General features: G+C 43.2%; 1 protein-coding gene and 1 long non-coding RNA gene across 14 annotated transcripts in view; one reads left to right on the top strand and one right to left on the bottom strand.

Annotated features, from left to right (window-relative positions):
* ERC2 (ELKS/RAB6-interacting/CAST family member 2) overlaps positions 1-16,372 on the bottom strand; it is a 971,398-nt gene that overhangs the window by 89,726 nt on the left and 865,300 nt on the right. The window lies entirely within an intron of this gene.
* On the top strand, positions 9,818-14,914 carry LOC110134045 (uncharacterized). The gene is made up of 3 exons (XR_002312955.2): positions 9,818-10,065; positions 11,370-11,563; positions 14,497-14,914. It is a non-coding gene; the product is annotated as an uncharacterized lncRNA (long non-coding RNA).

The following is a 16,372-nucleotide window of genomic DNA, read 5'->3' as shown; positions in this document are numbered from 1 at the left end:
TAAAGACAACTTTCAACTTAGGCCCCAGTAAGCTGACGGAATGTTAAAAAGACACATGAACCTCAGAAGTGAAAGCAGAGAGCTAGAGGGAAATCCCCTTGGCCTGATGAATCAATTCCAGAAAAACCCTTTCACCCGGTCCCCATCCATCAGCACCAGAGTCAGAAGATGGGAAATGTTGGCTCTCACTCTTAGCACCTCTGCATTCATGTTACCCACACTCTGAGTGTGGTCAACGAAAACTGACTCTGGGACAGAGACCAGGGACTTCTGACTTGGGAGAAGTGTACGTCAGAAAAGTGGCTCCTCCTTTGCAAGTGGGAAGCGGGGATGCTGATCTCTTAGTGAGATCACTGTGGGGCAGGCGCTGTGCTCTGAGGTTTTTGTTGTTCACAGAAAGGCGCTGCAGATCATGAAGGCCCCTTGGGTAGTTTCGAGTCCACCCTGGCTGCAGATGTGCTGCTCACTGGCCACACAGCCCTTCCCCAGTGGCGGAAGGCCAGCTGAACCCAGGGCTTGTACCACAGCCATGGTTTGGGGCATTGTGGAGGACTCAACCAGAGCCCCATATAGAGGAAAAACAGGGCAAGAGTTAAGCACAGGTTTTGGGGTCAGCTAGACCTGAGTCTGAATTCACTTATTATTAATAGCCATGTGACTTGAGCATGCAATTTAACCTCTCTGTGACTCAGTTTCCTCAGCTTTACAGAGGGAAGTAATACCACCAACCCCAACAACTTACTGAAAATGATGCATTCAGAGCACACAGCACAGTGTCTGGGACATGGTCAACTCTGCTACTCTCAATTACAGTGCTTCTTTCTGAATCCACCCCCCCCCCCAAAAAAAAGGCCTCCTTCTTTAAGATACTTGATGGCCATCTGGCAGAAATAATTCTACACATCTACAATGACTATGCAATGAATGGTGCCCCCTGGAGTTGTGCCATGGACAACTTGTCCAGCCATAAGCACTGGCCTTGCAGATGGTATGTGCTCAGTAAACAGCAACTGCTATTTTATTAGTAAGGGGAAAAACTGCCATCACTCAAGAGATCTATGAGGAGTCTTTCAAATGGCACTGAATTCTTAACACAAGTTGTAAATGAGTTCCCAGGACTCCAAGAAGCATACAAAACTCCTGGTTGAGGGATTTGGGAGGAGAGGCATGGGAGGGCAACAGTCAGCAGTCCCAGCAGGAGATGGGCAAGCAGAGGATTCGGAATCCTCAGGTCAAGCCCAAGAGGCAAGCCTCATCAGTCACGGGCAAGTTGAAGGTCTGACAACCAGGAGGTCATCCGGAGCTCAGCCCACCTCCCAGGGCTGCACTGAGCAGCATATGGGAACAATGATACATGTGAGAGAGAATGCCGTGAGCTGCATGACTTGCTGAAGGATTGCGTGCCCATCTCCGGTCTGTGAAATCCTTGTCCTCCCAACAGCTTTGGGAAGTCATGCATTTTCCTAGGACCTTTTTTTTTTTAAAAAAAAAATCATTTTATTGGGTTTTGAGTGTGAATCATTATAAAAATAGGATACTATTTTTTTTAAAGCACAATTTCACTAAAAAAAATGGGCCACAGATACAAATGGGTAATTCTTAGAATAAAACTGGCCAAAGGACAAATGAAAATAAGTTAAATGTAAGGGAGATAAAAATTAAAACAGTGAGGTGATTTTCCACTCATCAGCTACAAAATTCTACCCCTTAAAGTTACATAGAGATAAAGCAGGAAGTCAGTGTCTTGCACCCTCTTCTTTTGGCAGTTGGATCACACCCATAGATGCTATCTGACAGTTTGGTGTTTGTCCTTCCCACTTTTTTCCTCCTGAGTTTATACCACAGACCCCTATTTGCATGTGTGCATACAAAAAACTGGGGTAAAAAACCCGACAGATACTGTCCAAAGCTATTAAGATTATGGGGAAATGGGCACCCTCCCATCCTTATGCACCCTATGGTGCTTTCAAACATTGTGGAGACCAATTTGGAAGTCTTTATTAAAATGTAAAGAGAGATCACAATATTGTAAAGTAGTAATCCCACAAGTAAAAATAAAATAAAAATGAAAAAACATAAAGGGAGCACATCCCCTGACTGAGAAGTCATACTTTTAGGAGCTGACTCCACAGAAATAAAAGCACCAGAATATACAGCCAAACAGAAAGGTGTGTTTGATGCAGGCTTCTTGGTACTGTCGAAAAAACAAAACAAAACAAAAAACTGGAAGCAATCTATTACCCATCAAAAGGGTATAATGAATACGTATGTTTTTCCTGTGGTCTGGAACAATATGCTGCATTAAACTTAGGAGGTAAATCTATACACACAGATCTGAAGGAATGAACTTGACATGGTAGCAAGTGAACCACAATAATCCAGAAATGCAAACTGCAGGCCACAATTCTGTAGAAATTACATAGGTATGTATGCACACATGCAAATAGGGATATGTGGTGAAAACTCAGGGGGGGAAATGGGAAGGACAAACACCAAACTGCCAACCGAGGGAGACAAAAGAAGGGGGTGCGAGACACTGACTTCCTGCCGTAGCTCTGTGTAATTTCAAGGTTAGGGTTAGGGTTAGGGTTAGGGGGTAGAATTGTAGCTGATTCTCACTTGTGGTTTTGGCTTTTTTTTTTTAAAGCTCACGCCCTGTTTAACTGGGCAGGTAGGAAATACTGAGAAGTGTCTTTTCATCTTTGTTTCCCTCTCTTCTCTTACTTCGGGTTACACTGTGCAGGGCACGACCTCACAGTTCCACCTCCAGGAGACCCAGCACTGTAACAGCGAGGGGAGGTCTCTGTGCAGAAAGCCCAGTGGAGAGTTCTCAGATCTGAACCTCCAAGCAGGTTCACAGGAATCAAAACCCAGCTGGCACCCTTTGTTTTCCAGATGCAGACAGGGGCCTGGAACACGCTGTTACTCGTGCAGGCCAGGAGCTATTTACAAAGAGAATGAGAACGCAAAACATAAGCATGTGTGGTTCTGATGGAAGGAGCAGCTGACTGAGGCCCAAACCAAACATCCACAACAAGGTAAACAAGTGCAAGTTTCCAGCGGGTCCAGAAGGGCTCCCCCACCAGGCTCACTGCCTTCCTTCTCTTTGCCAGACCCTCTGTCAAGCACCTCACCTCTGTTATCCTCATCATGCCTTCTGATGCAGGTTGGATGATGTACCCCATTTAGTAAGGAGGAAACTGAGGCTCAGACAACTATCCTGGTTGCATACGGTCACACAGCATATCAAGGGCTGAGGCAGATTTTCAATCCAGTTATGTTTGTTTAATGGCCTGACACATAGCTTCTAAAGAAAATTTGACTTTCCTGTCTCAAGGCTTTCTTGGAAGAAACCTTTGTGAAAAAGAGCAGTGCCCAAAAAAATGCCAGCCAAAAGCGGGTTTTGTGAGGGACAGATCTCCAATCACGTCAGGCTGTCTGCCAAGGAATGGCTGGTGAGGCTTCCTTGGGCTGTTTCAACATGTGGGCAAGGCAGGAAGTCAGGATTCTAAGTGACCCAGCAAAATGGGAAGGGTGGCCAGGCCAGACACAGGCTTCCTGGAGCTTATGGGTAGCCGGCTGATGAGCTAGGCTTACTCAAAGGCTGCCGTCAGAGCCAGGAGAACAAAAGCTGTTCCTGCTGACTCAGTGGCTCAGGCCACTGTGGGCATGTCTCTAAGCCCAGGCACAAGCTTTTGCTCAATCCATTTTCCTCATCTGTTAAAAAACACCTGATCTGTAAGCTTTTGTTTTGAAAATAAACACCCTTCTTGGATTCCACACTCTGAAGGCCAATCCTTTCAGCCTTTATTGATGCTCCTATCTCTCCCCTCTGCCCTCTCCTTCTGAAGGGATATTTTTCTTTTATTCTTTTGGGATTTGGCTGACAATCCATTTCTCCATGCTGGTGGAGTCATGGGAAAAGGTAGAGAAAGATCTATTTTAGGAGGGATGGGGGAGGGACAGAAAGAGTGAGAAGGGGGATCTGCTTCTTTATTTGGAACCCATTTCCATCTTTCTTTGCCTTGCTGGGACCTCCGCTTCTTGTCTATAATGACAAAGTACGTATGGAAACGGCACCCCACTCCAGTATTCTTGACTGGAGAACCCCGTGGGCAGAAGAGTCTGCTGGGCAGTCCATGGGGTCGCAAAGAGTCAAGACACAATTGAACACACACACACACACACATATATATACACACACATATACATTATATGGAGAAGGAAATGGCAACCCACTCCAGTATTCTTGCCTGGAGAATCCCAAGGACGGAGGAGCCTAGTGGGCTGCTGTCTAGGGGATTGCACAGAGTCGGATACGACTGAAGTGACTTAGCAGCAGCAGCATACATTAGGTATGCTTAATAGCAAGAATGAAAAATGACTAAACCACCTTCGGTCAGATCACTGAAAAGATAGGAGCTAATTTATCAGTAAGCCAAACCAATAGATGTAGACATCTACATAGTTAAATGTGAGCAAATCTGAAAGCTCCCACCCAGTTCTGAAGAAAGTATTTCCTTTCACCTGCTCACCAGTGGTAACTGAGATTCTGCTATTAGAGAGTCATTCTTTGGGTTGATATTGTGCTTGTTAAAATGCACATCAGAATAAAAGTGCCTCACATTTGCACAGGAAGAGGTGTTTGAAGATCTCTCATCTTCTCGCATTAACCTAGTCCAATATATTCTATGAGCACCTGCTGTATGCTAGGTACTTGGTAACATGCTGGTATTGGAATGGCAAGTAAGATGGGCATGCCACCCTCTGCTACAGGAGGACATAATAAGAGGCTAATCAACTAGACCTGGGACCACATTCCAAGCCCTTGACTCCTAACCCTGTGTGCCTTCCATTTGACTACCTGCCACAGTAATGCCTGGATATAATGAGACATCATACCTTGTTCCTCACCTTGGCGTAAAGCAGTCCACTGGTTCATTTCTATGTAGCAGCCATCTATGAGCAAGGCTGGGCGCGGGGAGATGGAAAAGAAGCCCACTGTGGCAGGTGTGGGAGGGCCATCCATAGGACTGCAGGGTGATCACGGTGCACAGAATATCCCACGGGTAGAAACAGGATAAGTGTAGTATGGAAGATTCAGAAACACACACCGCCTACCCCTCAAGGAGCCTAATGCTCCTTGCTAAGTCTTTTGATCACTGGCTAACTTCCTCTCCCACTTCAGACAGTGGTTCTTGTCAGACTTTCTCATGACTACAGACTTCTCTCATTCTCATCAGAGATCTCATTTTCTATTAGGAGAAAGTCAAGGTGATTCAACATGAGCTTCACAGATTAGACTTTCCTTTGCCTCATGATATTCTCTGACTGCTCAGTGGCTATGTGACAGGTGAATTCATCCTCTACCTCTCCTATTTCCTCCAGGACCAAATATCTGAATCCTCCTGCTTTTGTATCTTCCTACTCAGCTTCCTCTGGCTCCCTCCTCTTGGTCTACAAATTGGTCTGATTCTCTCCTATCTAAAAAAAGTCTTTCCACCCTCCAACCTCCTCTCCCTCTCCAACATCTGTGGCCTCCATTTCCTCATCTCAGCATTCCTCAGTTCTTTTTCTTTCACCATCCCAGTGATTTTGTGTCAGATGCTGACACTGAACTTTGAGTGCCAACAATAATGGTCTTGCTCAGGCTTCCTTACCCACATCATTTACCTTATAATAAGAAACACTATCTTTCCTCATCTACCTGGAAGAATTGTCCCTCTTTTCTGCTTCTGTGATACTACACTCAGATTCTTTCCCAGCCTTGCTGATGGTCCTTTTTGTTCTCCTGCATTGTCTTCCCTGAGTTCCACACTCATGGGCCCAAATGACCACAGAAACGAAAGGTAGCAGAGAGATGATGAAAAGTGCTCAAGGAGACAGAAGAACTCCAAAACGCTCAGAGTCACAGAAGCTGAGAAATGAGCAAGTTTTAGGAAGGAAATGGATACTGACAAAATCAAATCACTCAGAGTACTACTTCTAGCTTTTTTTTTTTAAAGACAAATCCAGGACTGAAAAAAACAATGACACCAATGAACTAGGCTTTTATGACTTGATATCTATAATAGAATTTTATTAAGAAATGCCCTTCTAGTGACTTGCAGTGCCCAATAAGAAACTGGAGGACTCTAGGTCAGGTCAGCTCAGTTCAGTTCAGTCGCTCAGTCATGTCCGACTCTTTGCCACCCCATGAACTGCAGCACGCCAGGCCTCCCTGTCCATCACCAACTCCCGGAGTTTACTCAAACTCATGCCCATAGAGTTGGTGATGCCATCCAGCCATCTCATCCTCTGTCGTCCCCTTCTCCTCCTGCCCCTAATCCCTCCCAGCATTAGGGTCTTTTCCAGCGAGTCAACTCTTCGCATGAGGTGGCCAAAGTATTGGAGTTTCAGTTTCAGCATCAGTCCTTCCAAAGAACACCCAGGACTTATCTCCTTCAGGATGGACTGGTTGGATCTCCTTGCAGTCCAAGGGACTCTCAAGAGTCTTCTCCAACACCACAGTTCAAAAGCATCAATTTTTCGGTGCTCAGCTTTCTTCACAGTCCAGGTAGTGATAGTTTTATCTTTTCTCATGATTTTTGATTATATGATATCCTTTCTCAGACTTTAAAGAACTCCTAACATCTGGTTATCACCACCACCAATACCATCTTCATCACCATTATTACCACGAACAGCAGTATCCTCACCATCACCATTACATTTATTACCATCGTCTCTTATCACACCCACTGTCATTAGCATCACTCACTATCATCAAGTTTCATTAGATAATTCCCTAGTACGTACCAGGCTCTGTGCTGAGCATTTCCTCTATATTATCACACTTAATGTTCGTATCTGTTCTAAAAAGTCAGTTTATTATTTCAAAGTTATAGATAAGAAAATCAAACTCAGAAAGAATCATGAACTCACCTATGATTACACAGTGATTATGTCCTAGGAGCAGAAATCAAGTGCCGGTCTTCCTGAGAGACTTTTTTTTCCCTATGGCAGGGTGCCTCTCTTGAAATGTGAAAGCATAAACTTGCCAATGACACACACTCAACAAGCTAATACAGAAGAGGAAGTTCTATATAAAATAAGCAAGACATCTCTCCATAAATTGCAAACATGTTGATTCCAGAAAAGTTAACATTCCTAGTCCTGGTCATATTAAGACAGGACTGTCTTTCAGCACACACATTTCTCAGCTTGTTAAACTGGAATGACTCTACATTTGTTCATGAGGAGTTTGGCATCTTCTGCTAAAAATCTAATGCAACGATCAGAAGATAAAAGTCCTCTCTCTTCTTATTTGCTTAGATGGACCCAGCAGTTTAAAATGTTTTCTCTAAGAATATACACAGAAGAGTTTATTAATCCAAAATCAAGATATCTGTTTAAATGTAGACCAAAAGATTGAGGTCAAAAAGACATAGATATGACTTGCTTATCTATAACAGGATACACTGAAACTAAATAGTGGTTTAATAGTATCATTCCAACATTTTGTCTCCTAATGGACTTCACAGGATTATTTTACGTTGAAAATTTTCCTGTCTGATACTAAAATTTTTCAAAGACTTTATTCCCATGCCTTACCCTTTTGGGAAATGGAAGCAAGGAAGACAGGAGGAGGTGAAAAAGCCCTCTTGCAAATCCTTTTCCAAAAATCTTTGGCTGAACAAAGTCTTTCCCATTTAAGAGCAGGTGACAGTAAGATCTCTCCCATAGGCAGCACATTAAGACTCTCTGCAGAAGTAAACAAATCCGTTATGATGAAAGCCGGACATTCCTCAGGGCCAGGATCTAATGAAAATGTCAGTGTTTTATGCATTTTAAAAACTGACAATTCAACAGCTTTACAGGAGCTATTTAATGTTTATCATCACTTGCAAGAGCTCAAAATGCAGACAAGGAGAAGGGCAACAGAAGAAACCAAGGGACTCCCTGCTTAGAAGCTGCTACATTACCCACAACCCATGATAATTTTCCAGTTTGTCAATTACCAGACCCCTCAGGCAACAGGGCACAGGTCTTGGCAAAGGCAAGTTGGAAGCCTGTACTCCAAGGTATAACTATCACAGCGACAATGCTCTGTACTTATATTTACACCTCACCCCTTTAAAGATCCAACCACTTGGGAGTCAGGATACTAGAGAAAGCTGTTAAACTTACTGAAGGCAATGCATTAAAGGCCTCTGAGTGTTTGCCAAATTCTGCCTTAGATACTATCCAAACCACTATGAGAAGAGAAATAGAGTATGTAACTTCCAAATCAGGAGAGGGGAAAATAAAAAAGAAATAAAGGAAGCACAGTCAATTCAAACAAAGTACTAAAGGAAAGGAAGAAAAAAGTACCCATGACCATGCAAAATAAGAAGACAAAGTTAAGTGCAAATAGATTACTTATAATAAATAGCTTAAATTCAACCATCAAAAGACAGACACACTCAATTTAGAAAAAAATTCCAGTTTTATATTGCTTATAAAAAATAAACCAGTAACAGCCAAAGGCTGAAAATGAAATAATGGAAGAAATAAACATGTACATTAACCAGAAGGATGTTGCTACAGCAATATTATCAGAGAAAACAATATTTATAGGTAAAAGTACTAGTAGGGATAATGCTCATGTTCACTTGCTAAGTCGCATCTGTTTCTTTGCGACCCCATGGACTGCAGCCTGCCAGGCTCCTCAGTCCATGAGATTTCCTAGGCAAGAATACTGGAGTGGATTGCCATTTCCTTCTCCAGGGAATCTTCCCAACCCAAGGATCAAACCCATGTCTCCTGCTTGGCAAGGGAGAAAATAATTAATAACAAAAATAACCCACCAGGAGCTGGACATAAATAAAACAAAAATGGATAGAATTACTAAGAGAAATGAACAAATCATAATCACCACAAGTATATGAATGTTCACCTCTCAGCAGCTGTGAAGTTAAACAGCTAAAACATTAATAGAGCTATAGAAGGCTTTAGTTATATAATTTATAAGCTGCATCTAAAAAAACAAAGAACAGTCCCTTAAAGAGAGAATACACATGCTCTTCAAGTACACATGGAATGTTTACAAAAAATTAAACATGTGCTTGACCTTTAAAAAAAAAAAATCAACAAATCCCAAGCAGTGAAATCACATAGCTGACATCTCAACTTCTCTGTTGAATGGATAATGAAATTGGGCTTCCCTGGTGGTCTAGTGGTTGACAAGCCGCCTGCCAAGGCAGGGGTCATGGGTTCAACCCCTGGTCCGGGAAGTTTCCACATGGTGAGAAGCAACTAAGCCTGCATGCGGCAACTACTGAGCCAGTGCCCTAGAGCCCGTGAGCCACAATTACTGCACCACCCCTCTGCAACCACTGAAGCCAACACGCCTACAGCCTGAGTCCTACAACAAGAGAAACCACTGCAATGAGAAGCCTGAGCACTCCAACGAAGACCCAGCACAACCAAAAATAAATCAATCAATCTTAGGAAAAAAAGAATAATGAAATTGTAGAACTTTATACATCAAGGCTATTCCACCCAATTCTTTGCCTAGAAAGCAGTTCTCATTTTCCAAGCCTTTTCTTTGTGTCTTCTCCTCAGAGATGCTTTCTGATCACTTTAGGTAGAGTAGGTACTTCCAAGCTCAGTCACTGTCATTATACATTGCTCTACTGTATTTTCTTCATGCATTTAACTGGTTTCTAAAATCACCTTATCTGTTTGTTTATTGGTCTACTATCTCTCTCCACAGCCTGCAACCCCAAGCACAACGGAATGCAATGCTCCTAGAATGGAACGTTTCCATGGTAGGCACTCAATGAGCATTTGCTGATGTCAGCCTGACTTGGCAGCCTGAAGTGCTCTAGCCCCTCAGAGAGGTAGAGAGATGTCCCCTAGAATAGATCCCATTACATCAGGCTGTTTGCGTGACAGTTGTAGTAAGGGAGAGTGAGCCTCTTATCATTTGTGCATGTGTGACAGATGCCAAACAAATATTGTTGAAGTAACTCCAATTACCTCATGTACCAGAAAAGTCTGAAACCTAGAGGAGCCACATGACCTGCTCAAAGCCACATTTTGGTAAGGAAAGCACCTGATTCCTTACTGTGAGCATCATTCTGACCCCCTCCACGCAACCTCTGAATCACATCCTATCATGTGTGGAGGCTGCAAATGAGGACAGAGAAGACAACTTGGAAATATCTTTTTCACCAAACTCAGTGTTTCTGTTACTATTATATAGATACCGCCCTTTGTCAAATCTATTAAAATTGACTCAAATGATCATTTCTTATAATAACTGTATGTATATGTATGTAAGAACTGCATTTTCCAAATAAAGAAATAAAGGAGGGATAAAACTTAAAATAATAGTTTGTGACTTAAAATCAGCAATGTGGCCATATTATCAGTTCAATGGTGAAAGTAGGAGGGATCACTACTAGATGACCTTGGGCAAGTTACCTAGTAGGTCTAAGCCTCAGTTTCCCTGTCTATGAAATGGTCATAATATTAGTGGTTACTTCATGGGTTGCTATGAAGACTCATTAGATTAATTCATCCAAGTACTGAATACAGTACATGTCCCAGTGAGCCTGGTAAATGTCCCTAAGAATCAGATCCTGGCACAGTCAATTTGATTACTTTGGCATCAGTTGTTTTCAAGTTTTGCTCAAGGAACTGGTATTTGATAATCTGCCTTCCAGAGCTCTTCCAGAGAGGTAATATTGTTATAGAATGAGTCTTAAGGTTTCCTTGAATCTGATTAAATCCATTCCCTGTTGTTAGAGCTGGGCTAGAAAAATCCTTGCCAATGCTAGATATATTTGTTGAATGGCCTTCTTACTGAAGATTTTAGGAAGATGAGGCTGCTCAAGGGGCAGCCAAGATGACAACATTGATTAACAAAGGGGCACATTGTCTGGCACATTCTTCTCTGACCTAACCCACCTCCTGCTTCAGAAGGAACTATTCTAGAATGGAAAGTTTCCACCATAAACATCTGCTTGCCAGATCCATCCCTACACTGCAGCCGCTGGTGAGAGCCATCAGGCATTCAGAATTTTCCCTTGGGTCAGGAGCTGCTTGAAGAAGGGCACGACCAAACTTCAGAGTTATCATGCAAGTCAGGAGCAGCACACTTTTCATAGGGACTCCTTCTAAAGATAAAAATAGTTTGCTTACCACTCCCCCTAAGTAATTTTATTTCTCCTCTTTTGATTCAGAAAAACACCTGACAATGAAAAGCTGCTGGGAATTCAGTAATGGTTTTAAGTGAAAACTCACTACTCCAAATGACCATCCTTATTAATTCATTGATTTTTTAAAAAGCCACGCAGATTCCCTGACATGTAACCACGCCCTGTCATTTTGTATTCACCCAGGCTTTGTGCAGACAAACCAGCGAGCAGTCCTTCTGCACCCTGAAACATCAGAGCTCACGCCATGAGCTCCCTTCTATGGCTGAGCTCTCCTCTCTGAAGAGAAGCTGACGCCCTGAGAGCCGGGGACCTTCGACTGTCACTCCTAAATGACAGGAGAAGGGTGAGCAGCTCAGGCTTCCGTAGAACTCAGTGAGGTAAGAGTGCAAAGGGATTCAGGAGCCAGAGTTAGTTTTGCATTTCCTCTATAATAACCAGCATCGATTATAAACATACCACATGCCAGGCACTGTTTATCAGCAACACAGTTAAACAGGAACTCAACAACTGCTTTCAGATGAGTGGATGGATAAATAAATGAATCCATCCAGAGAGTAATTTTACTCCACACTCCTGAAGTCAAGCCTCAGCACTGCAAAGGCATTTGGATTTGCACAATCTCTTCTTTCATTTGTCAAATATTTCTGAGTGCAAGATCTGTGCAAAGCTAGCCTGTCAGGCACTAGACAAAACTAGACAGAGAACCTGCCCCCAGGTATGTCCTGGCTCCAACAGATGGGACGTGTAGTAAAGACTCTGGTCAAGAAAGCAATGGGTGAACACAGCTCCTTACTCCTAGGAGCCACATCCAGTAAGATGCTCTGAAGATGCTTAAAATGCTTCCTAAAAGTAAGACTCTTTGAGGGTATGGTCAGGGTTCCCCACAAGCAGCTTTGCTCTCAAAGATGAAGGAACTCAGAGAGAGGCAGCCAAAGAGTTGGAGGAAGCAACTAAAGGAAGAGAAACGAATACCAAAGTGCTGGCCTCACCCTGGGGCACAGTGATCCGGGGGCTGTTAGCGGACACTAGGAAATCTGGGTCTCTCCTGGGGGAGGGGCCCTCCCCTGGGGTACACTCTGCAGTCAGTCTTGGGGTGTTATTGTTATCACCCATGTGGCTGCTCAGAACATTCTCCGCTATGGTTGACTCTACAGGCAGAGCTCCAGCCAATGTGGGGGCTGGTGCCGGCACTCCAGAGACACTCCTCCTCACCCGCCACCAAACCACCATCCTCAACACACAACCCCCCAAAAAAACAAACAAACAAACAAAACTGGCCATCCTTCAATTCCCAACTGTGTCCAAAGAGAACTGGGAGCCTGCTTTTCTGATCCTATAGCTCACCCTCCAGACTGCGTTCCGAAGTGTGAAAGTGCACCTTCTTTCACGTCAGTATTTGCTGAAGTCTCCCGGCCTCTGGACTGTGGGCTCCCTGAGGGCAGGGGCAGGACGTTTACTGTGCGTTCCCAACCTCACGCAGCAGAGTAGCTTTGCCTTCTGACAGGAAGGATTTCGTGGCCAGTCAGGGAGCTTGCTCACATGGTGAGGAGAGACTCGCCTCGGTTCCCTGGAGACTTTTAAACTTTACAAGGCAAAGTGAAGCTGAAAGGCTTCCAGGACTGAGCACACCTCCACCGACCACTCTTTTTGACAGCTCCTCCAGCGCACCTTTCACTTTTCTAGCCCACCTTTCGCTCCTCCACTGAGGATCTCAAACGAGACACTTCCCTAAGAGTAAATAACGTCTGAAACCAGAGGTGCTACACTCACAAAATGAGAAAGTCTGTTACCATGAAAGAGCTGTGGAGAGTGAAAACAAAACTGAGACGAAAAACAAAACCAAAAAACCACTGCTGGTCCTAAAATCTTTAAGAATCCCTTTGCCTCATATTTAATTCCTTTGCCTCGTTTTTTCTTCTCCCCTGACAAATCATATTTAAGATATGTGTTTACCCTTTCTCATTAGGGAGAGGATCCTGAGACACTATTTTTCCTCTAAAAGTAAAAATCCTCCAAACAGTTAGTTTGTTCCCTAATCGCACGATGCATTTAATATCCCAAACACCATAATTGGCATTCCCAGATAATTCTTTACTGAGACAAAACCTAACAAACATAGTCATTATCTTTCCTGAAACCAACTGAAGACAGTGAGGTGCCTGCCTCGGCTCTGCCGTGGTCCGGGGCCGCACAGATGGGTTCACACTCAGCATCTGCCATCTCCAGCCACGTCCACGCGGTTCCCACGTGTGATGTGTAGCTGAACACTGTCTGCCCGTCAACTCTCAGAAGAGGAGGCTGTCACAAACGCATGACATGGAAACTCAAACCAAATCACACTGAGTATGTCCATGATGATTCAGAGAGTCCTTTCAGACTTTGCTCCACTGTAAGATGGGGTCACTAATATTCACATATTATTGAATCAATAGATTTAAGAATCAACATACTAATATATTAACCAATGGGGATAAAGGTTCAGAAATATTATACCAAAATTTAGAAATATTGTACCAAATTGAAACATACTTGTGACCAAGCCTATTCTTTAACCTTGGCAGTTCCCTCTTTCTCCCCCTTCCTCTGTTTCCCTGCTGACATCACCCTCGGTGGGCGTGTTTGAGGACCAGTAGGAAGGCCAGCGTGGTGTGGCGGAGCACTGAGAGAGGCAGGGAAGAGCACCAGATGAGATGGGCAGGTAGGCAGGGAAGGGAGCATGCCAGGCCCTGGAGGCCTGAGCCAAGCATTGATATTTATCTGGAGGACAAAGGGAACTGCCTGGAGGGACTTAGGAAGTGAGCGTATGATGTACTTTACATTTTACACAGATCACGCTGCCTAACTCTCTGATGAAGTTAATGCTTTGTGTCCATGACTAGATTTCAAGCTCCTGGCTGACAAGTGCTAGAGGGAAAACCCTGTGAATGCTCTCACCTCGTGCACTCACAGGAGTTTTAAGCCATACTTTTTAAACTTTTCTGTGCAGCAGAATCGCCAAGAAGCTCATTCAGACCCAGTGTGCTGGACCCCACCTGCAGAGTTGGTACAGTTCAGTAGGTCTGGGTGGGGTCCGAAACTCTGAATTTCTAACAAGTTCCCAGGCCATGCTGGGAAGGAGGTTACTGGTCCCAGCAGGGCACTTAGCCTGCATTTAAATCTTTTTGCTGAGTGCATCAGTCGACAAAGGGACGCAAAGATGTTTTTTAAAGAATATGAATAGAAACAATCCGTGGTTTGAATTTGACTGAAAATGGAAATTATTTATTCTAATTTTTCTCTTTCCTGTCTTAAATTGTTCCCTTCGCCATAGTATGTGATGACAACAAGAGAACTAACTCCTACATGCAGAAGTACTCCCAAAGGAAACAGATCATTGTGATTAGACAAGATGAGACACTTCAGAGACTGCATCGCCAAGTTTAATTATAAATCAAATGTCATTCAAAGAGGTTTTTTTTTTCTTTCCAAAAGTATGTGATTTATTTGTGTAGGCAGTAATTACCTGCCTCAATCCAGAAAGGATATGAGGTGGTGAGGCATCCGTTGGTGCTATTCCAAAACTGAAAATTAAACTAAACTTTCCTTGGATTCGGGAATAAAGCTTACCAGGGCCCATTCCTGTTTAGTTCAAAGTACATAGCACTGGTGAACACACATACTGTAAGAAGAGGTTGTTTAAACTCTCTTTCTTGAAGGAACTCCCAAAGTTTCCAATTTAAGTGCTTATTATGCCAAAGCAGATATGCGACTGAAGAACGTAAATACAGACTCAGAAGGGACAGAGAGAGCAAATATTTGCAAATGATGCAACCTACAAGGGATTACTTTCCAAAATACACAAACGACTTATGCAGCTCAATATCAAATAAGCAAACAACCCAATTAAAAACTGGGGGGACAATCTAAATATGCATTTCTTCAAAGAAGACATACAGATGGCCAAAACAGCCTGTGAAAAGATGCTCAACATCACTAATTATTGTTGTTGTTGTTGTTTAGTCACTAAGTCATGGCAGACTCTTTTGCAACCCCATGGACTGTAACCCATCAGGCTCCTCTGTCCATGGGATTTCCCAGGCAAGAAAACTGGAGTGAGTTGTCATTTCCTTCTCCAGGGGATCTTCCTAACCCAGGGATCAAACTTGCATCTCCTGAATTGACAGTCAGATTCTTTACCACTGAACAACCTGGGAAGCCCTCACTAATTATTAGAGAAATGCAGATCAAAACTCCAATGAGGAATCACCTCACACCAGTCAGAATGACCATCATCAAAAAATCTACAAATGATAAATGCTGGAGAGGGTATAGAGAAAAGGGAACCCTCCTGCACTGTTGGTGGGAATGTGAATTGGTCCAACTAATATAGAGAACAGTACATAGATTCCTTAAAAAACTAAATATAGAACTACCATATCATCAAGCAATCCATATATCAAGAGATTTATGGTTTTATAAATCGAAGATATCTACACCCAGTGTTCACTGCAGCACTATTTACCAAGACATGGAAGCAACCTAAATGTCCATCAACAGAGGAATGAATAAAGAAGATGTGGTATGTGTATATATATATATATATATATACACACACAATGGAATATCACTCAGACATAGAAAAGAACAAAATAGTGCCATTTGCAGCAACACGGATAGACCCAGAGACTGTCATACTGAGTGAAGTAAGTCAAATATAAATATCATATGCTATCACTTATATGTGGAAACTAAAAATATGGTACAAATGAACTTATCTATAAAACAAAAATAGAATTACAGATGTAGGAAACAAATTTATGGTCAGCAGGGTGGTAAGGTGGGGGGAGGGATAAATTGGGAGTTTGGGATTGACATGTCACACGACCATATATCAAACAGACAACTATGAAGGACCTACTGTACAGCTACGTGGCATAAAATGACTCACTTTTCTGTATACCTGAAACTAACACAGCATTGTAATCCACTGTTTTCCAGTACAATTGTAAAAAGGGAAGCATCAGAGAGAGAATATACTCCAGACAAAGGAGAGCCGGCACAGACTGCCATGTAAGAAGCACCCAGGCTTTCTGAGAGCTTACCCTGCCCCTCCACACATGAGGCTGCAGTTTCTACACGCACCTGTCCATTCACCCAGAAATTGTTATCACAGCTCAACCAACAACAGGCAGTCCAAACTCAAGGAT

The sequence above is a fragment of the Odocoileus virginianus genome, chromosome 26 (assembly GCF_023699985.2).
Source record: "Odocoileus virginianus isolate 20LAN1187 ecotype Illinois chromosome 26, Ovbor_1.2, whole genome shotgun sequence".
In the NCBI taxonomy this organism is placed as follows: domain Eukaryota; kingdom Metazoa; phylum Chordata; class Mammalia; order Artiodactyla; family Cervidae; genus Odocoileus; species Odocoileus virginianus.
The sequence above is the reverse complement of the archived record's forward strand: the minus strand, read 5'-3'. Positions and strand labels throughout refer to the sequence as shown.